This window comes from Anabrus simplex, chromosome 7 (genome assembly GCF_040414725.1).
Source record: "Anabrus simplex isolate iqAnaSimp1 chromosome 7, ASM4041472v1, whole genome shotgun sequence".
Taxonomy (NCBI): domain Eukaryota; kingdom Metazoa; phylum Arthropoda; class Insecta; order Orthoptera; family Tettigoniidae; genus Anabrus; species Anabrus simplex.
In genome coordinates, this window is record NC_090271.1 from 118,803,844 (window position 1) to 118,830,377 (window position 26,534).

At 39.6% G+C, this 26,534-nt stretch overlaps 1 pseudogene; it reads right to left on the reverse strand.

Annotated features, from left to right (window-relative positions):
* Positions 1-7,354: 7,354 nt before the first annotated feature.
* On the reverse strand, positions 7,355-8,913 carry LOC137501547 (uncharacterized; annotated as a pseudogene).
* Between the last annotated feature and the right edge of the window lie 17,621 nt (positions 8,914-26,534).

A 26,534-nucleotide genomic window follows, 5' to 3' on the forward strand; every position in this document is an offset into this window, starting at 1 on the left:
CAGTAGGTTGGGTATCTTTTTACCCCTGTGTCTATGTCCTTGGAGGACAGCTTGAAAGTCGAGTTTGGTGTGGCCTTTGATAGGCTTAAACTTTGAGAGCGGATTGCTCTTTTGAAATTGATTTTGGGTGCCTCGAGGAGGCTTTATTTTGTAATAGGGAGCAAGTGCTCCTGAACCTAATTGGGGTCTTCTGCCCCTTTGTCGAATCTTGTTTTTGGGTAAAGTTGGGCTAATTGCTCAAGAATTGTGAGTCCGGGGCTCGAAGCCCAAATCCTGTGAATACTGTAATTGTACATTTGTTGCCTTGCTACTCTGTACCTGCCATTCTTGTTATTTCTTGATTTTGCTAAGAAAATATAACCTTGTTAAATTTTATCTTAACTTTAATTTCGTATTTTGGGACCTGTTCACCCCCGCACCTTCTTTCACCTCTGCTGTTCCACAGATACCTCGGAACAATTATTATTATTATTATTATTATTATTATTATTATTATTATTATTATTATTATTATTATTATTATTATTGTTGTTGTTGTTGTTGTTGTTGTTACGGAGATATCCGTGCAGCAAAAAGAGGTGAAAGAAGGTGCGGGTGTTTAATGAGTCTAAATACGATATCAGAAATTGAATCAAAACTTTAAATAAAGGTTATACTTTTTTAAGAATTTCAAACTTAACAAATATTTTCACTGCGTGAACATAACAACATGACAGGTACAAATAGCAATCTTGAAACAAGAACTGGAAACACCAACAATCGGTAATTTAGAATTGTTTTGAGCTTCAGGCTCCAAATTTACAAGTTTTCAGCTTCAGGCTCCAAATTTACAATTTCCGCAAATGTTACGTTAGTCAGATAAAGAGAGATATCTCCCAGTACACAGTGTTCACGAGCACTAGGCTCTAACATTAACAATTTACGGCCTTCCAAAGGCATCTCTCAATATTAAGGAAAACTTAGAAAAGAGCTTACATGCTCTCTAGCATTAATAGATTTTCAAAGCCCGCTCAAGGCAACATTACACAAAATCTTACGATCTCTGGCCTCTCTAGGCACGATTTAAATTTATTTTACACAGGGGTATCTATTACCCAACCTACTTGGCCTTCATGGATAAAGAACAGGTTAGATTACTGGCCCGAACACAAAATGAATGGAGGCGTACAATTGGACTCATAGAACTTTTAAAAGCCTAATTGGGCTCTCGGCCCGATGATGCAGAGGCTAATCCAAAGCTACTGAGGTGACTAGAATGGAGATTAATCTAACACTTTACAGAATAGGGAAAAGGTTACAAATCCTAGTCACCTCAAACCAAGTAGAAGGGGAGCTCGAGAGGGTAACGCACTCTCTATCCCCGATTCACCGTTTTAAGAATTTATGAAATTTTATATTAGCCGAAAGAAGGTTTACATTTTAGAAAACAGGTTACATGGTTAGGAATTAGGACCTTTCCCCTCGTGTAAGTCTGCGAAGGTAGCTACAGAGAAATAAGTCTGGTGGACATTACCTTGGTTGCTGGTCTGCCTGGCGAGGAATGAGGCGCCCAGCCTCCTGTCTTAAAACACACACACTCTCAGAAATACGGCGATCAAGAGACAAGGTAGCCAGAAAAGCCGCGGCTTATATACCCGAAGGGAAGGTTCGAGAGGATTCTGGAATAAACCGAAGACACCCTCTCAATTTTTATTGGACTATTCAAAAAGCGACGAGAAGCCTGTGATAGGCTGAAAAATAATTACAGAAATTTCTAATTGGCCAGATTCAAAACTGGCGGAATGTTGCCAACCCGAAAATAAATGAACGTTGATACGGTTATGAAAACCTAGAAACACAAAACTTCTTTAAATTACAAGTTCTACCACCTTGCACCAGAGTGCATGACCTGAGTTATTTGTAATGACATCTATAGAGGAAAGTTTAAACTTCTTGAAGTACACCAAAACAAAACAAAAAAATCCAATCAGTTTAGGAAACTTAGGAATGCCAAACCTCTCAATTATTCAGTAGTGACATCTTCTGATTACTGTCCCAACTTCCGGCAGGAACAGTTTCACGTTTTGTTAGATAGATAGAGTTCATTAAGGCGCTTCTTTTGAATGCGCGGAGTTGAGGTGTACCTCCCGGTACAATTATTATTATTATTATTATTATTATTATTATTATTATTATTATTATTATTATTATTATTATTATTATTATTATCCGACTCTTCGGCTGAATGGTCAGCGCTGAGGCCTTCGGTTCAGAGGATCCCGAATTCGATAAGGACCCGTCCGCTTCCTTCCCACTCCTAGCGTGAGTTGGTCGTGCGGTTAGGTGCAGGCAGCTGTAAGCTTTTATCCGTGTGATAGCGAGTTCAAACCCTACTGACGACAGCCATGAAAATGGATTCCCAGTAAAAATCCTCACATAAGTAGATGGAATGGGAGGACACAGCTATGCGCCCGTTGTCTACAACCCAGGCCCTTACCTATTAAACTGAACTGAGGCCATGTAAGCGGATGGGAAGATCAGAAGGGTAGTGAAGGAAGAGAAAAGAAAGCGGTTGTAGCTGCCTAGTAGGGAATTTTAAAACCATAGAAAACTACTTCGAGAATGTGTAAGGTATGAATCGAACGCATCTCTAGTTAGTTGAGCACCTGTGCCAGAGTTGACTCCGTTTCAGGCCTTGTACCACTTTTCAAATTTCGTAACAGAGTTGCGAATCAAACACATTGTAGATACTTTGTGTGTAGTCCAATAATAATAATAATAATAATAATAATAATAATAATAATAATAGCGGGACTGAGCATGTGTCATACAAAGGTCACGCTGTTTTAATATCAGTTAGGAAAGCATACAGATCGTTACATGTCATAATGAGGCTACTTAATGGATGAAACAAAGAAATAAAAGAGAAAAGTTACTTAAGTATGGTTCGTCCATTATTGGAATATGCAAACAGTGTTTGGGATACTCACCAGGAATACCTTATAAAAAAATAGATGGCGTGCAGAGGAAAGCAGCAAGATTTGTAACAGGGGATTTCAGGAGAAAAGGTCGTGTATCAGAAATGTTAGAGAAACTTGGGTGGGAAACATTAAGTAAGAGAAGGGAGAAAACTAGACGTATATGATTATATAGAGCCTATAAAGGAGAGGAATCATGGGGAGAAATCTGTGAGAGACTTCAGTTGGAAAATAATTATATCGGCAGGGCTGACTTAAAGTATAAAATCAGAAGGTATTTTAGCAGAAGCGACTGGGGTAAATTTTCATTCATTGGGAAGGGCGTAAGGAGTGGAACAGTTTACCAGGGGTGAAATCTGTACAGATGCTTAAGAAAAGAATAAACAGAGAAAAGAAATGAAATGTTAGAGTGCATTCGACCTGTGCAGGTTATTTTGTGAACGAAGGATTAGTAAATGGTAACTGACCCAAACTTACCTTAAAATTAGGTAAGATTTTAATTGCACTTTAAGACATTCTAACCTTTTATTTTCGTTATTTCCTTTCATGATGTCTCGAGCCGTTCCTACTCTTGCTCATTTGAGAAAGGAGGAACTACGCTACGAACTCCGCATTCCTAGCGCAAATCCCGCAAGGACTGTTAGCGACAATATGAGTTTATTACCTTCTCTTAACTTATCGGTGACTGTTCCTGAGCTCACATGAAATGAACTGGGTGAGCCTTTGGCCGTTATTAAGGATAAATTGCCTGAGTTAAATGCTATAATTTTGTTTTTTTCATTCTTCTGAGCCCTCAGAAAATGAATTAATGCAGATTAAATGTAAATTACAGCATTACAGGATCTTATCCGGGATTTATTGTCTCGTAATTTGCCGGAAAATGAGCGGTAGGAGTGCGAATTATTGTTGATATCATTTTCGAATTATTTGACAAAATTGTAAGTTTGCTTAAAGGGCATGATTTGTCTAGTTCGATATCTGGTGTGCACGTCCCTGTTGTTCCTCAAATAAGTGTAAGTGTTCCTCCAGTTTCTATTTCTGTAGCGTCTCAAGCTGTTACCTCAAGCGTTTCACTATCGTGTGAATCCTCTTTGCCTATCTTTTCTCAAGCATGTACCGTGGTCACAAGAGCTATTGATGTTAGTCTGGAATATTGCCCTAACTTTTCACACGTATGTAATATTGCTACTTCTAGTCATGTCACTCGTATGTTCAAACCTTCTAGTATTTTTCGAGTGTACGATTCTAATATGGGAAAAGTTTCCCAAGTAACTTCTTCTGCTCTCTTTTAGAGTGCTTCTGTGCCTATAACTTACGCATGTAATGTGTCTTCTGCACATGGTGGCATGCCAGCCAGTATTTCGATGACACCTAATATTTGTTACTCCACCATTTCTCAGTGCCAATCTACCTTTGCTGCACAACCTGCTTCTCATGCCATAGTGCAAAACTATCTTTCTATCCAAGTGCCATCTGTACCAAGAAGTGTTCTTTTAGGTTGTTTTACCCGTAACCAGTAGTCAATGTCCCGATGCTTACTCAAATTTGTGAAAACTTTTCGCAGATGGGAGTTTCTGCGCTTATTACATTACGGTCTAATGCAAGTCCTAAGCTCATTTTCAGTGCTCCATTCTTCTCTCAAGTGCACTCAAATAATGGTCCTTATGCTGCTGTAATTCTTTCTCAGGACCACTCTAGTCCTTTCCCGGTATCTTCTACCCCTACCTTTTCCCAGATTTTCTCACTTCACCCATTGACAACTACATTTATAGGAGTGTCTAAATTTACTGCCAATTCTATTGACGAGGTTATTTCTTTCTTTCGCATTTTAATACGTACACTTTAAAGATCAGGCTATTGTTTATAAGAATCGGCCATTGGTAAAACTACATGAGTCACAGAAATCAAGTTTTGATAAGAAAAACAATAAAACTCTCTGTAGCCAATGCATTTTAAGTTATCTCTGTGAAATTTTGATGGGAAGTCCATAGATGAAGATGTTTTATTACAAAAGAAATGTATGATGGTTATCTCACTTCATGTTACCTTAGAATATGTTTTAATTCCTTGGACTCATGTTTTATAACAAATACCCGGAACAACAACACTATAAATTAATTTATATTGGTTATTGCAGCATGAGATACTTTATTTATACTTTTCCGTCAATACATACCGTCATTTACGCGGTAGATTCAAAGCAATTCATATCATTCTCACAACCTACTTAAAAAGTTCTTTCACAGTATTCAAATCATTGTTCCACATGTTTTACGAGATGTATAAGTGTATACACATCTTTAGATAACAATAAGTGAAGAATTGACTACCTTTCCTAGACAAAAAATTACAAACCCATACAAAACACATTCAGTTTACTTAATCATCTACTGTCTCTGTCTTCATGGCTTGAGAGTGTATCGGCCATCACAATATATTATTACAAAGATCAACATGTTGATGTGGGATGTACTGAATGATCTTTCCAATGTCTAGGATTTTGTTTTCATGAATGGGCACCGGTGGAGAATATGCTTTTTCTGTAGGCAGTGGTGGTATGTTGAGTGACTTTCCAAGACTGAATGCTTCCTTCACTAGTTCATTAATAAAGGTTGACATTTCCACAACACCGGGAACACTGGCATCGTACATAAACATCCTGTAGTTCGTAATACCAAACGAAATCTTCTGATCTTTATTATACGCGAACCTTTTCTTGAGCCCGATTTTTACGGGGTGAGGAGTAAGGAGGGAGCGCTGCCGGTTCCGTTTATACTGCCAACTGGATGGAAATGAAATCTGAATTGAATCGATAATATGATCGATCGATAAGAATTTTCAAAACATGTATTATCTTACGCCAACATCTGTGTCACACACACATTATTTAACATTATATAACATTTCTCGGTGCGAATCTTGCTCCTAGCATGAATGATATAGTTTGGCTTTGCTGTATAAATAACAACAGTACTAGTACGTAAAGATGTACGCCAGATGTCGCACAGCGATGCATAAGCGATTCATAGTTTGTGTTTCAAAGGTTGCCAATACGGATGTTGAAGATAACCGAGGTCTACCTGTTCAGCACTAGGGAGCTCAGAGCTCAAGAAAAGGTTCGCGTATAGTATGTATGCCTTTGCCTTGAGAAGCAACGGATAATGTGTTTCTCTTGTAGTACTGGGGCCACCAGTGCTTGAAATCTATTATATTGTAGCGTGTTGGCGGGGTAAATAAATGAATAATTCAGTACAGCACCTGGTAGTGTTCTATTTCTAAGATTTATTAACTAAACACTACAATTACAGATTTACACACACACACACACAGACGATAGCAGAGCCACAACTTACACAAGCACACGGTTACACACTTGTACGGTTCGCGCTCTCTCTCTCTCAGTTTTCATGTTCCATCTACAATGACACACACACACACACACACAGAGTCCCCGATTATTTACACTACACTCACTCAGCCACTCAGTCACACTCGTTAACGCTGTCACGGTTCACAGCCTACACGTCAGTCTCGCAGGTCGGGATAGTATCCGCTATTCACTCAATCCGTCGAACCCCGTTCGCAGTCTACACACGTCGTCACCCAGTGCTCCCTTCTTCGCCGCTCCAGAATACCCAAGGTTCTTCTCCAGCAGCCAGCCACAAGGGACGCACACACACACGGCGTCAGGGGAACAGGAACAAGTCCTCGGCTCCAACAGTCAGATACTCCATCAGGCTGACATCTCAGCCAGGCTATGACTAACTGCGCTCTTCGCTAACTCACGCCAGCGAACTCAATCTCGCTCCTCACACATTCACTCCGTCTAACTCTCATTCTGACTGACTCAGTCCAAGTTACTCCTCTCCTTATATACTTGCTCTGGGCCTTCCAGAACAGTCCGGATGCTAGATGTATCCAGGAACCTCGCGAGATAGAAGACTCCAGATTAATCTTCCAGTCGTTTCCGTAGACCTCTGCTGCGGGACCGTGGCTGGCTGGCCTAGCACTAAAGTGCTGCACGTGATTGGCGCGACTGAAGTAAGGGGGTGGGCCGAATACGGTGACGAGGCGGGCCCGTAGCAAGTTGGCATGGCGGACACTATAACCATTACAATATCATCATGTTTTACTTTTGTCATTGTGAATTGATTGCTTCTATTTGACTTTGCTAATAGTTCCATATATTCAGACGGTTCGTAGATCCGGTCAGTGCGTCGAATGCTAGTCCTAACCACACTTTCAGTGCTCCATCCTTCTCTCAAGTACACTCGATTAGTGGTCATTGTGCTACTGTAATTCCTTCTCAGGACCACTCTAGTCCTTCCCATGTATTATCTACCCCTACCTTTTCCCAGATTTTCTCCAATTACCTCACCCATTGACCACCGAAATTCCTACCGCACTATCTCCCTATCGCAGGGAAGATACGAGTGTCCTCGTATAGGCAAGTAATGAACTATTTTCTTGAAACTCTTTTCAGCAGCAAGTGCAGCTAAAAACCTAACAACCGTGTGGTTTCTATTTTGGCCACCACATGCGTCTGAGAAAAGATGGAGTTCTTTCACTGTCTGTTAAATTTCATCGTTTACATATTTCAACAGAAACGTGCAGACTTCATTCGGACCCTTTTTAGCTTCGCCCGCATGATATGATTAAAATGATGCTTTACCAGTGCTGATGTTGTGCACACAGAAATTGAACACCCAGAGCTGTCGGTAGTAAAATATTTCCTCCACGGGTATGTCAGGAGGAGGCAGATTTTGCATGAAATCGAATGTCAGTGCCACAATATCCCCGTTATTGCTACATACTTCTTTTAGACTGCTCATGGTTGCATAGAACTATTTGCTTCTTCTTATTTTACCATGAGCTTAGCTACTGCGACTCTTTTAGCATTGTCGTTCAGATGTGGGCTTTTGAGTTTCTGGCCAAGTTCTTCATAGACAGAACATGTATCTATCTGCGGTCTACCGAAGGATAAAGAAAAGTTTTCCTTGAAATATTTCAGATGGAACTTGTAGGTAACACTCTCAGTAGGATTTTTAATAAGGAACATTCCATGCATTTGTCGAATATCTAAACTTGCATTAAGATATTTCACTCTTCGACTAGAATAATGAGCTTCTTTTGTGGGGAATGATTCTATGTGATTCCTTGCATTAAGATATTTCACTCTTCGACTAGAATAAGGAGCTTCTTTTGTGGGGAATGATTCTATGTGATTCCTTATCAGCTGGCAAGTATCCTCAGGAATTGCTCTTGAGTTGGGATGTTTTCCGCGCTTATCCGCGGGATGTTCTCAATGCTGAAGTAGATTGCATAAAAGACGCACACGATTATCAATTACTCCATGCAGACTGATGCAAACTTTCTTACAAACATTAATCCACTTGTTATGAACAACAACAACAAAATAAACAAAGTTGCTGTTTCTTGTTTTGGGGTCCTCTTTCTTAGGGCGTTTCTTCCTTATATCAAGTACAGTAGTTCTATACGTCCCTGAAGGTACAAATCTTGCTCATTTTTGTTTCAAAATGACGAAATTTTGTTAACAATGTCTATTCTGTCTGGCTCAGGAATTTTCTTAAAACACTGTTGCTTGCACCTAAAAGGAACAGAAACGAAAATATTAGTACCTGTGATATATTTCTGGCCATGATCCTACTTTATAACACACAAATGCCGCTTTGGTACTGCAGTAACAGCTAGATTATTGTGACTATTCCCACCAAAACTACCTAGTGATAACCTAAAGTAAACAGTACATTGTATTTACATGCACGGATCTCCTTGCTGCCTTGCAGCTATACACTTTCCTCTGTGATTAGTGTGTTGGAGCCCCTTCCCTTTGCAATACTTTATCCTCTGTCTTATACTCATCTCTGTTCATGACACCTTTCTTGCATTTCTTTACTTGCACTGAATTCGTGGAATCACACTCACTGTCCGACATTTTCATAAACACTGAACGCATGACGCGTATGATACAGCAGTGCATCATGGACGTGCCATGACGTCCCGCGTTAAAACCACATGAGTCCGGGACTGACGTGGTTTTGAAAGGAACTCAATACTTTAAAGTTTATAGACGGCTTAGTAATAACTGGACTGAAGTTCTTTATACTGAAAAAGATGCGTCTACCCCAAGAGAGTGTTATAGAACCGATAACTCATTTTCGTAGGACTCATGTAGTTTTACAAATGGCCGATTCAATTTGAGTAATGATCACAAATCTTATATCCACATGTGCCTGGAGCTCTTTCTGAACAAATAGTTAGAGCCATTTCTGAGAGATGGACTGTTGATCTTTTTCATACGCATGTACTTGAATTCTTCATCCCTTCTTGTGCCTTACCTTCGTTTGTGCAGAAACATTATTTTAGAGTACACCATTTGAATGAATCTCTGTCAGAGTATACTCAGGATATTAAATTCTACGCTAGGATGTTAATGTTTAATTATTCTGAATCTCAAATTGTTGCCAGCATTGTTGAGGGTCTTGCTCCTAACTATCGGTCATATTTTGCTCTTTCACCATGACCAGCAACTTTTGTTCAATTGGAAACTATTGCCGTTTATGCTGAAGGTATTTGATATGCCGTTCAATTACGTGTCGTGTTAGCTCCCCCTCCTATGAATATATATTTTTCTCAGGTTACTAAAGCCGTTTCTTCATTTTCTTCAAAGCCATGTAATTCTAGTGCATGTTTAGATGTGGTTTTCCTGAACTTCACAGGTATCTTCCTGATAATGGGTCCTTAGGCAGTTCAAAACCCGATGTGGGTAGAGCTTCATCCACCAGTAATTACTGTCAACATTGTTAATCGAGTAGGGATTTCTAAAGACAGTGCCCACGTAATTATTCTGGACCTAGACATCCTGGCGATAGTAATTCAGGATGAATAACCGCCAATTCTTGTAATGAATCTCAAATGGCTGATTCAAATTGTTTTTATTGTAATTGTATGTTAAAGGACGATCCATCTAATTCTGAAGCTGATGTTATGTCTCAGTCTGAACTTTATGTACATTTTTCACAATGCTGTGTCATTTCCGCTATTCCCCCTTGTAGGTTACCGTACATATGTTTAAACGTAAATAATAAATTGGTAGATTCAAGAAGTAGCATCACATTTATGAGTCAGGACTGGTATAATTCCATGACAACTGTTTGTAAATTACCTCCCCTTAAATCAGAATCATTAACGTGCCACACTGCTAATTTCTAACCCTTTGAATATAGTAGGATCTCTAAAAGCCAAAATCAGAATTCGTGCTTTTACATTGAAAAGGCCTGTAGTAGTTTCCAAAGATTTATCTTGTCCATTCATTTTATGTGCAAGTTTTATTGCTAAATCTGGTATGATTTTGATCTGCAGTTCAATGAATTCCATTTTAAATTTTCCGTAAGAATCTATAAGTTGTGCAAACGCTCCCCTATTCTTACTTATCATGTCAATACTATTTCTGAAGATGCTGGTGAACCCGAAGCTTTTGATTTGGATCATTTGTCTGATGATTAGGCCAACCAACTCAAGAAACTTCGCGATAAATTTCCAGATGTATTTACTGACAAGTTAGGTGTAACTAACGTTTTAGATTACAAAATTAAGTGACCGATAACATCCGTGTTCGTTCTCCTCCGTATCACCTGGCTCCACATAAAATGAAAGCCCTTAAGGCCATTATTGACCAAATGCTTGCTGTCGGTTTAATACGTCCCTTCAAGTCTGCTTATTCTTCTCCCATGTTTATTGTCCCTAAAAGGCAAGGTGGTTTCCGCCCGGCCGATGATTATCGAATGTTGAACAGGAAAGTTGTCCTTCAGTCTGTTCTCCTTACCGATCTCCACTCTTATTTTTCTTGGCTTGCTGACGCCAAAATCAGGTATTGAGTTAGGTATTGGCCAAACCAAGATTTACCGGTCCTCTTGCGCGTTGGGCAGTACGCACCTTAGCATTTCAGCTTGAAGCCCGTCACATTTGTGGCACTGAAAATGTTGTGGATGAGAGCCTCTGTATAATTTTCTATCGAGGTAGTTCTGATCCTCAATCAGAGTTTTCAGATCCTTCTCCTAACCAGGTTTTGGCCTTTGTGAATGTAGTTCTAATTAACTCGCCTTTTATTAACAAAGATATTTCTAAACATCAGGAAGATGATCCTGAATTGAAGGCTATTATTGGCAGGATTAAATCTGGTGAACGTGTTAAGCCTTATGTTCTTAAGAATTGTGTTCTATGTTGCCCTGTTCGCGGTAGAATAGACCCCATAATTGTTGTTCCATCTAACCTAGTTCCTGCTCTTTTGAAATATTTCCATTAATCCCCAGTTGGTTGCCATCTTGGTGCTTTCAAAACAGGAAAGAAAATCCATAAACGTTTCATCTGGAAATCGATTGACGGTGAAATCCGTGCTCTTATCCAATCTTGCAAAACCTGTAACATTAGTAAACCTGCACCTAATACCCGCCTAGGTTTGTTGTCAGCTGAGCAAGATTCTCGTCCTTTGGAGAGATAATTCATAGACTATATTGGTCCTTTCCCGAAGTCACGGACCGGCCAACGTTTCATACTTGTGTGTGTTGACAGCTTCTCGCATTTTACGTGAGTTTTCCCAATTCGTAAGGCTAATGCTAATACTACCATCTCTTGTTTGAAACAGATCTTTGCTTCTTTTGGACCTTGTCAATTCCTAGTGAGCGACAACGCCATAGCTTTTATCTCTGTTTACTTCCATGATTTCTGTTTTGTTTTTTAGTTTGTCATGTAACCACCACCCCATATTATCCGAGGCCTAATTACCCTGGAAGAGTTAAATGAAATGTTAGATCTGCGCTTATTGCCTAGCACTCTGCTGACCTCTCTAAGTGGTTTTCATCGCTCAATTGGACGTCTTTGGCCTTTAATACTGCTGTACATGAGAGTAACAAGCAAACGCCAGCTTCATTAATGCTAGCTTTTACTCCTAATTCTCCATTTTCCAACCTATGGTCCATTAACGATCTCCTTCCTGACGTTGCCAACCCCGGAAACGATCCGTACTACTTGGCATCATGAGCATAAAATTTGAAGGCTTATTACTTTGAAGTTCAACGTAACTACAATCACGGGTGAAAGCCACACAATCCATCTATGGTTGACCAGATTTTTGTTAAAACTCATCGTGTTAGTAGTGCTGCGGACCATGTTATTAGTCATATCATCATCGTCATAGGCATGTATTCGTCGACGAATATATAGTACATAAATACAATGTCATTTGGACGTATTAATTGTATCGTCTCAGATGGCTGAACACTCCGATTCTGGATGAACAGATTTTATTGCTGTGACAGCACACACTAGTTGTTGCAGCTGATGTTTGTGCAAGAACACCATCCCTCGCATTCACTCGTTCTTTATTGCGGTTCCTCCTCTCAGCTTCTAATCTTCTATCTTTTTCTAGATGTTCAACTCCGTTGTATACAATGCTACGCCATTTAGACATATCCTCAGCTGTAGTTTCCCAGTTGACCGTATCAATATGACAAATTTTGAGATTACACTTTAGAACATCTTTATATCGTTTAAGCTGCCCTCCATGGTTACGCTGGCCATTCTTTAGTTGGGAGTACATGATTTCCTTGGGAGTCGTGTATCTGGCATGGTGACTATATGACCAGCCCAGCGTAGCTGATGCCTAACTATCTTTGCCTCCATGCTTGTAATGTTGGCTTCCTCGAGGATACTAATGTTCGTTTGACGATTTTGCCATTTAACTTTCAGTATTCTCCGCAAGCATCGTTGATGGTATTTTTTCAGGCATTTTAGGTTTCTCCTGTAAGTTGTCCAGGTCTCGCAACCATGGATAAGAGTAGGAATTACAACAGGATTGTAAACGTACAGTTCGGTTCTCACACTGATATCATGATTGTCAAACACTCTTCTTAGGAGACGACCGAAAGCCACACTAGCACATCTTAAACGATATTGGATTTCTGCATCAATGTTTGCACATTTTGAGATGTGGCTTCCAAGGTAAGGAAAATATGCTCTGCAGAGACTGGCCATTGATTGTAATAGCCGGAGTTCTCTTATTGGAATTTGATGCCGGCTGGTAAAGGATCTTAGTGTTTTTAATATCAATTTCCAGTCCGATATATTCATATGCTTGATTAAAAGCATTGAGGATTGATTGCAGATCTTCATCTGTGTTGGTTAAAATAACATTGTCATCTGCGTACTGAAGCTCTACAACTGACACTGAGGACACCTTGGTCTTACCTCACAGTCTGTTAATATTAAACAGATTTCCATCATTTCTATACACAAGTTCTACAGCTGAAGGCAGTTTATCATACAAAAGGTGTAGTGTAGTTCCAACAAATAGGGAGAACAATGTTGGAGCAATTACACAACCTTGCTTGACTCCAGTAGCAATATGTAAAGGGTCTCCTGGTCTTGTATTAGAATGAACAGTAGCAAACATGTCGTCGTGCAGCAGTCTGATTATCTGTATGTATTTGTTTAAACATCCAATCAGAGCTAGAATTCTCCATAGAGCTTCTCGACTAACAGAATCAAACGCCTTGGCAAGATCTATAAAAGCCATGCACAAGGGTTGGTTTTGCTCTCTAGACTTTTCCTACATTTGTCTTGCACTGAAAATCATATCAATTGTGCTTCTGTTTAGCCTCAAACCACACTGAGTTTCTGGTTGACACATTTCAGTCAGTGGCAGTAGACAATTAGACAATCCTCTAGCAAGAATTTTTCCTGCAACAGAGAGTAATGATATTCCTCGATAATTGTTACACAGAGTCTTGTCCTCTTTCTTGAAGATAGTGATGATGGAAGCATCCCGTAGATCAGCAGGGATTATTCCCGTGTTCCATATTTTCACAGTCAGCATGTGTGTATGCTGAATTAGCAAAGGACCACCTTCCTTGAAGAGCTCGGCTGGAATTTCATCTTGTCCGGGTGCCTTTTTATTCTTCAGCTGTTGAATGGCCTTCTCGATTTCATGAATAGAAGGGACTTCACCTAAGTGATCTTGAATTGGCTGTTGTGGAATATCAGCAAACACATCTTCCTCGACATACGAGTTTCTGTTCAGGAAGTATTAAAAATATTCTTTCCAACGGGAAGCTATCGAATCAGGGTCTTTAAGAACTTCAGTATCGTCTTTGGATTTTAGACAATTAAGGCCTTTGGTGGAGGGACCATAAATAGCTTTGGTAGCACCGAAGAAGGCACTAATGTTGTTGGAGGCGATTAAATTCTCCATTTCCATTGATTTATCTATCCACCATTTATTCTCGATCATCCTGCATCTCTTCTGGACTTTCTTTTTGAATTGTTGATATCTCTGTTTCTTGGGAAATGAATTTGGATAATTTTGCCAAGCGTTGTAGGCTTTCCGCTTTTCATCAATTAGGTTACATATTTCTTTGTCCTTCTCGTCAAACCAGTCCTGATGTTTCCTCTTATTAAAACCAACTGCTTCTTTGCCAGCTGCTATAATAGCTGATTTTAATAACGACCAGTGCTGCTCAATATCTTCTGGGTTTTCATTTGGAAGTTTATCAGCCAATACTACTTAATAGGCAGATTTGATACTGTTGTTCCTAAGTTGTTCAGTATTTAGTTTGTGTTTTATCGCCTTCCCCTGAATCCGTCGTTTTGGATGAACCTTTATAGCTATCACAGATCGAACTAAGCGATGGTCAGTTCAGCAATCATCAGCAAAGGTCAAAACTTTGGTTATATGAACATCGTACTTATCTCTGGCGCGGACAAATAATGTAGTCGATTAAGTGCCAGTGCTTTGATCTGGGATGTTGCCATGTTGTTTTAAATCTATCCTTCTTGTGGAAGAGTGTATTTGTAATGACAAGATCATATTCAGAACACTTCGTGAGTAGGATGGTTTCATTGGCGTTGACTTTGCCTACACACTCTTTACCAATAGTTCCAGGCCAAAGTGGCGATTCTCTGCCAACCCGAGCCTTTAAGTCCCCCCACAGAATAAGCTTATCCGACTTGGGTACATTCGACAGGAGTTCATCCAGTTGGTTATAGGACGCTTCCTTTTGATCATCTTCTGACTTCAACTTTGGGGCATATGCACTGATTACCGTAGCTCTTTGCTTTCTTGAGTTTCAGACGGAGTGTCATGAGTCTTCCATTAATTCCAGATGGGAACTCATCAAGATTGTGAATAAGCTCATTATTTATTGCAAAACCTACTCCATGAATTCTTAATTTGCCTTCATATTTTCCTTCCAGAAAAATGTATAGCCACCGCCATGCTCCTTGAGTTGTCCTTCTCCAGCACGCCTAGTCTCACTAAGAGCAGCGATATCTATGTTGTATTTCTTCAACTCACGACTTATTATTGCTGTACGTCGCTCTGGTCGGTTATCTGCATCAGTGTCCATCAGAGTACGAATATTCCAGGTAGCTATATTCATGTTGCAAATCTTTCTTCTGTTTTTACCACAAATTGATGTACCCACTGAACGCGGTAATCCAGTCAGGTGAGAAGTTATACTGCATATGTTGAGGGCACCATTTATGTCCCCCTCCCCATTCAGGGTGATGATGCTTTCTTGATGATGCTTGTTGTTTTAAGGGGCCTAACATCGAAGGTCATCGGCCCCATTCAGGGTGAGCAGAGGGGATCCTAAATGGGACTGCTCAGTCACGGGTGTAGTACACGAGTTGCTCTACAGTCTGTCCTAGAGCAAAACGGCGATCACACACACGCCGCCTACGTGCCCACACATCACTAGGAGCTCTCAGATTACACTATACTGCCCCCGTCGCAAGTTGCCGATCGCCGAGGGACTTGGTATTGAGCAGATGGTGTTGTTTTCCAAACGACGCATGTGCGTGAAATCTTTTTACGTGGGAACGCTGGTGCACATCAACAGTCACACGGCCCTTGACAGGTTCAGGGCGCTGGTCCAGTGGCATAGAGTCTACGACGATTGAAGATCCAAAAACTGCTGAGGTTATTAGACCTCATGGACATAATCTGGTGTAGTTGGAGTTGTACCTTATTCGACATTTGGAGATTAAGATGGTATCCTTCAGGAGCGTCTTTCTAGTTGTCGACTTATTAGTAAGCTCATCCTGTTAGTAGTGCTGCGGACCATGTTATGAGTAAGTTATCCCCCAGATTTCGAGGTCCCTGCACAATTTTGAAATATCTTGCCCTTTATTGGTCTTTATTGGTGAGTGATCCTGAAAGGAAGAGGATCAGTAGAGTGCATTATCGCAGTTATATGTACCCTACTTATTGGCAATGGTGATGTGCATTCCTTTATATGTGACCATTTTATGTCTTAGTTGTAAGAAATGTCTGTATTTATGTAATGACTGGCCAGCCCACAGGTGTTACGAGCTCTGTGTATATAAACCTTTGTGTATGATTAGTATCAGTAAGTTAGGAATAGGAATTATAATTGCGATTTGTAATTATTGTAGGTATCCTCGTTAGGTATTTTTTTAATGTAATGGGTATTTGTGTGGTAATGATTAGGTTTTGTAAGATTTTGTTTCAATGATCACGACTTAGAAAACTGTAACTGTAACTTTGAGGTTTTATCTTTGGTCATTTTTCTAAATTCAATTCAATTCGATTCAATTCAATTCGATTCAATTCAATTCAATTCAATTCAGTTCAATTCAATTCAATTCAATTCAATTAATAAAATATTGCTTGCCCTGGGTTAAACGGTATCCCGAGTGTCGGGGGGAGTCTCTCAAAGGAGTATATATTGAACCACCGGTTGGGTGATGCAAATTTCATTATTGTAACAATAAAAAAAAAAAACACACTCTTGGATGCCACCATTTGTCTTGGTCAAAACCCTTCAAAATTGTTAGACGCTGGCCTTGCCTGTTCCATTCCCCTTTTCTGCTGCGTATCTGTTTGTGTTGCAGTTGCTGCAAATTTTATGTCCATCTGTGGACATAATACTGTGATCATCTGGATGCTGCACTACACGATTCGGTCGCAAACGGTCTAACACTTGGATCGGAGGTGACGGAGTGTTCCTGCTTTTACATGGTTGGATTGAATGTGAATCGGGAGTCTGTTGGCAGACGGCCAGTGTCGACAGCTACCCAATCCAGCGATATCCGAAAGAAAATGAATTGAATGCCTATTGACGTTCCTACAGCGAATGGCATCAAAATTGCGTGTCGTGTGGCAAACCCTCCAATCAATGCGAAATTTTTGTGTCAGTTTTCGAGCATAGCCTGAGTTTGTGAGGTGGAGGGTGTGTCAGTACAAAGACAGCAGTAAGAATGGATTGAAATTTCTTAATTTATTGTTTTAAAATTATTATTTGTTGTCTAAGATTTTATTCTCTTTGGACTTGGAAGAATTATTTTTTAGGAACTCTTGTTTATAGGTTGTATATAAATTTTCACGTATCTGTAAATTTTAATATTTTTGTTGTCAAAATTTGTGAAACGACGTGCACCTACACGCACAGTTCTGGAAGCGCGTTTCCTATTGCGTAAACGAAGACATTTATCACTGTGTCACGAAGATACTTCTGATTGGGGAAAATAAGAGTTAATGTAATTGGTGAACGTGAAAGTTGAAGGTAAATTCTAAATTCTCATTGATTGTCTTTGGTGGTTGCACACTTTCTTGTTTCTGGATCCTACCCCGCTCATTCGGTCGGAGCGAGGTATGTCTGGGTCTTTGATCATCTGACCATCGAAGTGAGGGGTGGTGCTCCTCCTTCCGTCCCCTCGTGAGAAAACCTGTTCTCAGGGTAAGCACTGTTTCTACTTTTATTTCGGTTTTCTACTTCATTTAAATGTAATCATTTCTTTTTCTTACTCAGGAGTTTAACCTCGAGTTTCACGTTCACCCCTAAATTTGTCGAAATTACTTAGCTTTTTAGCAAGATCTTGTAAAATTTTGTTTCGGAGTCAATACCTTTTCTTCTTAACTTTGTAACTTATAATGTAAATATCCCTTCCCGTGATTCTGTGTCACTTTTCAAAAGTACTGAAAATCTATGCACATTAGCTGAAGTGTTTTAGATAGTGGCGCAAGTTTTCTGCACCTTTGTGTTCGGTTTTCTTTTCTACTATGGTGTAGATTGGGATTAGCCCTCATTGTAATTGACATGTATCGTTGAATAGTGTTTCTAGATTTAAATTATGTGACTACATTTCTTTTAGTGCACTGCGCATGCCTGCAGGCGCGGTTACATCCTGAATTTCCTTATAAAGATCTTTCTATTTTGAGTTTTTGATTTGCTCCTTTCTATTACGCGTTTTGATTTGTTTCCTTTTTTAAAATAAATGTATTTAATCCAAGGGCAATTACCCTCTACGTTTTCTCTTTTTGCAAATGGCTACGTTCCATTACCTCTCAGGGTTCCATGCCACTTTCCACATCCATTCTGCAGTTGTCATGTTTCCCAACCTGTTTGTTTACGTTTTGTGCTGCAATGTTTTGTTGGACCTTAAGTTTTCTTTTATTGTGTTTAAAATTTAATTATTACTTTTTGATTTGTGTAATCAAGCCACTCACGTTTACAGTAATATTCTACCGAAATATCATGTTGTCTTTTCTATTATACAACAACAAGAAGTTTATTTATTTATTTACTTATACTCGAACTTTCCAATGTAATCCCCTACCAGATCGTATATGATATGCACTACCAAGCTCATATTGACGTAAACCATCACATCCCTGAACGTTCTCCTCGTTGCCATTTGAGTCCCCCTCGCGTGCTTACATTAAACAATCGTCTTAGAAATACTTAAACAAGGAACTATTCACCCTTTCCCTGATCCTAGTTCAGCTTTCCTCGTGTAGGAACCGGATGGTTCTTCTAGATTAATCATACACTGCCGCAAATTGAACGAGAATATATTTTGAATAACTATCCTATTCACAAGTTTCAAAATGTATCTTATGACTTTGTCAAAGCTAAATGTTTCATTATCATAGATATAAATTTCTCATATTACCATATTTCGCTTGATGTTTCGAGCCGCAAGTTGACAGTATTCATTACTTCAAATAGTCCATATGAATGTTTTAATTTGAACTTACTTTCACAAATTATGCAACTACTAATAGATTAATTATTTTCAGATGTTAATACCAATGTGTTTATCTTTACATTGATGACTTATTGAAGTATAGCTCTCACTTAATTTCCCACATATCTCATGAACGAACGAATCACTGCTCAGAAAGCATGAATCTGCAATCAGGCCAAAAGAACTAGAAAACGTGCTCAATAATTGTGGATTAATTGGGAGAGGTTAACTAATGAGTAACGAAATGATATTCGAGGTAGTTTATGAATATGGTATACGTTAAGAGTAATAGACATTTCTCAAATGAAACATTAAATATTTCTAATATTCCACGTGAATTATTAACTTTAACTTTCGCTCTTTCGAGTATTACAAACGTAATAGACGATTTCAAATGAAGCTTCAGAATATCTCACTGATTTAGTGACTTCGTAACTTTGTAAATATTACTAAAGAATAGTGACAGAATAGACAAGTGTATTAGGAGCATTTATTTTGTGTTCACGAACTTTGAAGGCACAACAGTCTTGCTTTACTTGTACATATTACTCGAGTGACTAATATTTTTGAGTGATTTAAACCATTTCTGCAGAATTAGAACTGTGATCAAACTATTCTAAGAACTGTTCATTCACATTAAAACTGTGCAGTAATACAATTAAATAGGACAGCGACTGTGCTGTATCGGATCGCGCGAATAAACTTAAATAACTCAGATGAGCAATATTCGTGTTGAAAGATAAAGTCTTATTACAGTAATTTTCTATGGCAAACATTATCCGCTTCCAGAACTTACCAAACTTTATTCTTTACTTAAAGGTGATAAGCATACACCAACAATGTATGTCTCCACTTCAACGAAGTGTGCATATAACTATAAGTTAACGAAATGTTAACCAGTGCTGATAGGTCTTACAAATACCAACTGTACGTGATAATATCGATTCGGGGGATTCTATAATGTGGACAGTCGTACAAATCAAATCACGAGGAAAGTGGCCCCGCTGGTAGAATGTCCAGAATATCCGATCGACGAGGGATCGTGGCAGCCTACGTTGCATAGTGGTTCTATGGGGAATGCAGCCTACTTTGGATTGTGGTTCCATGGTAGACGACGGCGCATGAAAAACCAGCTACGCGGTCTTGAAGAGATCATATAAACTGTACACAAGGTCATATGAATAATTTGCCATGAACACTTTCTCCTGCCAGAATTTCAATTAATTCAGTTCACAAGAATCTCTGACTTTTTGTAGTTAGGACTTCTTCCTCTGTACTATTGCTCCAGTAAAAGAACCGGCAACTCCCAGGGTTAACTGGATGCTCTCAAATAAACTTTTGGTCTAGTTGGGCAAGTTTACTAGTGCAATATGTGTACTTATCAGTAGGGGTAGCATTTTTATACAATAAAACAGTTAATATAGGCACTGAAAAGCCCAAATAAACATGTAAATAAGCGCCATGGTGTAAAATAGGCAATCAGATTGGCATGAAAACATTACCATACCTCATTCCACGTTAAGAAAACAGTATTGCTCTTATGGAGCTCTTATGGGAGTGAACCACCCCCCCTCTGAGGCAACCAAATTCATCGTGATTAAGGGATATTATACTGTATTTTGTAACGTATTACGAAAGACAGATAAAGAGAATGAGGCATTTTTGCTCGTGAATTATTGAAATAAGTACATAACATTTTCTTTTTAAAAATATATTCGTAGGGAGGAAGTAGAATGGCAGGAACAGCCATGGCTTCATTGCCTTCCTTCATTTTCCTCCTTCTGTGTTGCTCTACTACAAGAATCGTGTAGTCTCTCATTCTGTGAACCGCCAGCAGCTCACTTCTGTAGTGAAGTCATCTACAATGTTTAATTGTTGCATGTGTATTTTTAGGCTTGAAGTCAGTGCGTACTTGTTTTGTGTGAGTTAGTTGTATATTGCATAGTATTTGTGCGCGTTCTATTAATTTTGTACTGTATAGAAGTTATTACTAAAGAGTTTGGTGTTGTGGTGTGCAGCGATACGTCATGGCGTAACTTGTAAAACCTACAACCTGTTTTCCAGTCATTGACCGGGTCAGGGATGGAATGAATGAAGCTCCCACCTTGCGGCGAGGATAGGAATTGTGCCAGCTGCCGAAGCCTGTCGCACTCCTCTGGGGGAATGAATTAATGACTGACAGATGAAATTAAATGATATTGGAAAGTGTTGCGAGAATAAAAGATGACAGAAAAAAAAACGGAGTACCCGGAGAAAAACCTGTCACGGCTCCCTTTCGTCCTACACAAATCTCACATGGCGTGACCGGGATTTGAACCACGGAACCCAGCGGTGAGAGGCCGATGCGCTGCCGCCTGAGCCACGGAGGCTATACGTCATGGCGGAACGTATACTGATAAAAATATTTCCGTGTGATTTGTGCTTGGTTTTGTTACTTAAATGTTCTTTCTTAAACGCATTTTAATTTTAACACTTGTTTTCACGGCCGCATTTAATTTTTACTACTGGTTTTGTAAGCGATACGACAGCACAGTAGTACCCCGCGTTGCCTGGAGAAATGTATTAATTGCAATTAAATGCATCCCTCACCCCTCGCACCATGAAAGTGTTTTTTCTCCCCCAGTTTGCCTTACACTTCTATGCTGAGGTCTTTTATGTGCCGTAGTTTACCTCTGATTCCCTACTAACTAAAAATAGCCCCTGTAGATCCACCGCCTCCTTTAGTTTATAAAAGTAATTTGCAGCTTAGTTTCTTCCACTTTTTATCTTGAACGTAAATACCGAATGTCACAATTTTATGTGCCACCGTTTACCCGTGATGGTGTTGAGCAGAGCTGTTCGATATGGCAACCCTGTTGTCATAAGAGCAATACTGTTTTCTTAACATGGAATTAACTATAATATTTTAATAACACACTCAATGACTTTGGAAGGAATTAACAACTAACGATTTTTCGATATTTTCAGGTAACAATCGTGCTCCATTGTCCTGAAGAATGTTTCTGCATTGTGTGAAGGATCTCTCAACATCACATCATCACATCACATAGAGTAGTATTTTTACTATCTCTTTCCACCCTCCTATCAAAGTTTTCCCTGATAGCAGCTACCTTCCCAGATGTTTGCTCAAGACTTTCCCTAACTCCTTTCACAATCCTAACGGACTCCACAGGAGTGGGGGGGGGGGGCACTTTTCTCCAACTCGTTGATGGCTCCCAGCAGTAACTTCTGTACAGTACAAAAATAATAGAACGTGCACAAATACTATGCAATATACAACCAACTATCACTCACACAAGACAAGTACACACTGACTTAAAGCCTAAAAACACACATGCAACAATTAAACATTGTAGATGACTTCACTAAAGCAGTGAGCTGCCAGCGGTTCACAGACAACATCCTCATCACCAGTGCACTCATTTATATAGCGTTGCAACCAGTGGCGGCGCGTGACTTTCATCACTGGGGGTTCAAAAGAAGAAAAAATTGCCTTCCCTCCAACCTCTCCTCTCCCCATCTCCGCCAGCTTCTCTTCCATCGTAGGCCGTAACCTCCTAAACTAAGATGACATAAGTTCTAGAAATGTGATCAAATACGAGAGGAGCAGAAAATACGGTAGGCCTACATGCCGAGTTTTACCACATGCAAAATAAGAAATAACTGCTTCATTGAAGTCCGCAGAGTCTCGAACAAAGTCCCTTTCAATTGACAACATAGCAAGAGCAATAAGTCTATCCTCGGTCATTGTGCTGCGCTAGAAAGTCTTTATTCTCTTCAGGGTAGAGAAACGCCTTTCTGCTTCCGATGTCATGGGAATAGTATAATAACAACTATATTTAAAAGTTTTCATTGGTATTACCTTGCCGCTATTCTTTGCCTCAATGATTTTTGAGTTAAGTTTCTCTCCAAAAGGTAATTATTCCAAAGAAGGCAAATTAATAGGTGTTTAGTAAGTAATGGTATATTTTGGACAAGATATTAATTGGAATTTGACAGTTTAATGTGACTTTTGGTAGTAACGATGCTTTTCAACACTAGCGGTAGTTAGGTGCACTATTCTCTGTTGCCTAGTCAAATTCCCGTAAGGCCAACAGATGGCAGGCACATACCCCAACCCCAACAACACGGCTAGCTAGTCTTGAGACAGTGGCCTATTGCGCATGCGTAAAGAACAGAGATCCGTTTCTGCGATATCCTGGTCTTGCCTTAGTGCTGGCTTTCGTCCCCCCGCACCTCGCCACTCCCTTCGCCTATGTACGGACGGAGGGATCGCCTTTGCAAGGGGGTTCATTCCAGACAAGTATCCAGCCACAGACCTTGCGCAGCTCACATGAATTGAAAGCCAGTACGAGTATATTACGGATAGAGGGACTTAGCAAGAGCTTCGAGATTGACAAGGGAGTTATGAAAATTACATAGTTGAGTACGATTTGATATAAACTGGAGGTTCATTGCTCCATTGCGCTATACCAGAAACCGCCACTGGTTGCAACAAAACTTCTTACCGCAATACATAAATGAATAGGCCTATAAATGCTACAGTCCTCAGACACGAAAAGGTAAAAGGGGCCTCTTTAATTCAAGCTTTGCGGAAGACTACCCTTCCATTTGTAGTGAAGTTGGGATCCCCAGTGATCCATTGCTTCAGCCAATAGGATTTGGGAGATTTTTCTTTAGTCACTGCTAAACAAAATCCTTCAAAGAAGATCTCAACACGACCTCAAGACAAAGCGCAAAACAATTTGCAGCGAGGAGGAGGTAGGAAGGGTAGAAGGCTTCAAGGTCAAATTGTTCTTTGTTTGTACCCAAGTAAATTCCTCAAGTGCTATTTCTGGAGACTTCCGAAAATTCTCCTTATTGTTATGCTGAGAAACGAGAAAAAAATGTCGGCCACACCAGCTGGAATATACTGTAATGCACTGAAAACTGGCGTCTTTAGAATACTGTCAAAAGGCATTAAATAGGCAAATATACTTCAAATAAGCAAAAACCCCTGAAATAGGCATTCTTGCTACAAAAAAGAGCCTAAAACGATTGTATATCTTAAAATCCCAATAATCTGTATACGGGAATAAAATAAGCAAATATGCAAAATATCATCCCTGCTCATCTGTTTTCTACGGAAAAGCCATATGCATTTTCTTTGTAAGAAAATTTCACCTTTACATGTTAAAGCATATGTTTCAGAGCACCTGCCGACTTTTTGCTGTTCGGTTTGGCATTTGGCCGTTCCTTGGTTGGTTCTCCTAATGCAGACTGGACACCAAAGTGAAAAATTACGCTTTAAAGGGTGGTAGCCTACAAACGAAGCCTATGATATGCCCAACTATCGGCCCGTCGATGTTGAGTATGTTCTGCTAGTGGCCTATAAAAATCCTAATAATCCGGTACCCCTGCAGTCCCGAGACGGCCGAATTTCTGATATTGCACTGTTTTACCTGGTATGAATGTTGGAGAAATCATATCATATACTGTATTTCTGATCATCGTTATCAGCGTTCTTCAGATTTCTGGCATAGTTGCAACAACACACGACTGACCATGCGAGTTCTACTATAAAAACGTATCGAGGATTAATTTTTAGAATGTATTTTATTTCATTCCTTTTAATAGCTGAAGAAACGATAGTTTTTTAAACCACGGAGACTATATTACTTTCATTTGTTTTGCATTCGGCATTCATCCCCTTTAGCTGGTGTGAGCGAACTAGGCGAATAGGAGATATGCCTGTTATTTTTACCACTTCTTTCAGCCATCAAAGTGGTGTTTCAGTAAGTCAAAATTTATTTCATATTCAGATCTCTGTCTTTCACCATAGTAATAATTCCTTGAGTCCAAGTCGCCTCGCGGAGTGTTTCTTCAGAAAATTATACATTCTATACCGGTCATTGAATATCCTCTCCGATTCTCTCTTGAACTCATCTTCAAACAATGGCTGAGCGACGGCATGCTTCCTCTGCATCATGTCATACTTGTCCTCATCTGATATTTCCCTAGATTTACTCGCTTCCGTTGTTTCTGTTTTTACCCCGAGATCTATAGTTGTGGTAAAATTTTGTGTGGAATTCAGGTGCTGCGTCCCTTTGGAGTAATTCGCTTCTGTCCTATTTTCTTTGTAGGACGCATTTGATTTTAATTTCTGTAGTGCGAGTAATTGCTTTAAGATGTCTATATCTTCTACTGCAGTCTGTTGTGGCAGCCTCGCAGCATTGTAGTAGTGTTGTTTGGTCGTATTGTTTGGTGCTGCTCCCTCATCTTGGTCCAGTTTGTCATATATTCTTTCTCTCCCACTGTATTTCATGCTGTCCAATAACTGATGAACTGGCTGTGGAGAATGGGAGCCACTGATTTCATTCAGTTTCCCTTTCAGGAAGTCACGACTAAGAACAGGCCACACGTATTTCGAGTCATCTTCCTTTGAGAAATTCTTTCCATGTACAAAGGGGTAATATTTCAAGTCGACTTCCTTTGATAAATTCTTTCCGTGTACCATGGAGTAAGATTTCAAATCATCTTCCTTTGAGAAATTCTTTCCGTGTACCGTGGGGTAAGAAGTCAACATAGGTTCTGACGTGTATGTAGGGAACTCAGAAAATTCCTCTGGTCTCATTGTTCGTAATGTTGAGTAGTTGAGGGGATCATCTCGAATTTCGTATGTATAATTTGTTATTAAAGGTATTACGTTGAATGTAGCGTGCTTGATGCTCGGGTCGAATAGCCCCGGCACCGTCTGAATCATATCCAGTGTTAAGGTAGCTAGATCCGTAGGTGAGGTGAATGATTCAAGCATCATGTCGTCCGTCTCCCCTTCACCCTGGTCGTTATATATGCCAGTTGACATGGTATAAAGTCTTGGTGTTCCTTGTGACACTTCAATATCCAGAGATTTATCAGGAGTGTAAGCTGAAATATCATATAGGTCTCCATACTTCATATTATGTTTCCCGAGTGCTTTGTTCTTAGTGTTAGATTGTTGCATAGGATTTCCATCCATTTGCCACGAATCTCCTAAATATTTCGGCGGTACTTTACGAAAATCATTATTATATTCACCGTGTCTTACGGGATTAGCTTCATATTTACGTGACTGAATTTTATTATCCTTCAAATTATTTTGACCATACGCCATTTCCTCTTTCGTTGGTAATTTTCGCGACTCCAGCATAATTGGAATTCCTCCTACATTAGCCATGAGAATTTCATAATCTTCTGACTTTTTCGTTGTGTATTTTACTTCCCCTGTGGGAGTGGGTCGATGTTTATCCCTTTGTAATTTCTTAAAAGTATAATTTACACCATTCTGTAATTCCTTAGCTACGTTGTAGTAAGATTTGTCTGGCAATTTCTTCAATAAACCTTCCATTGTCTGTAAAGTAGTGTAGCACTGATCTTTGCTCGATTTATTGTGCTCTAGTTTCCTACTCTGCTTCATTCTGTCTTCTTGTTTGAGGTGAACGTTCGACATATCATAATACATTGAAATATTGTGATTCATTTCTGAAGCCG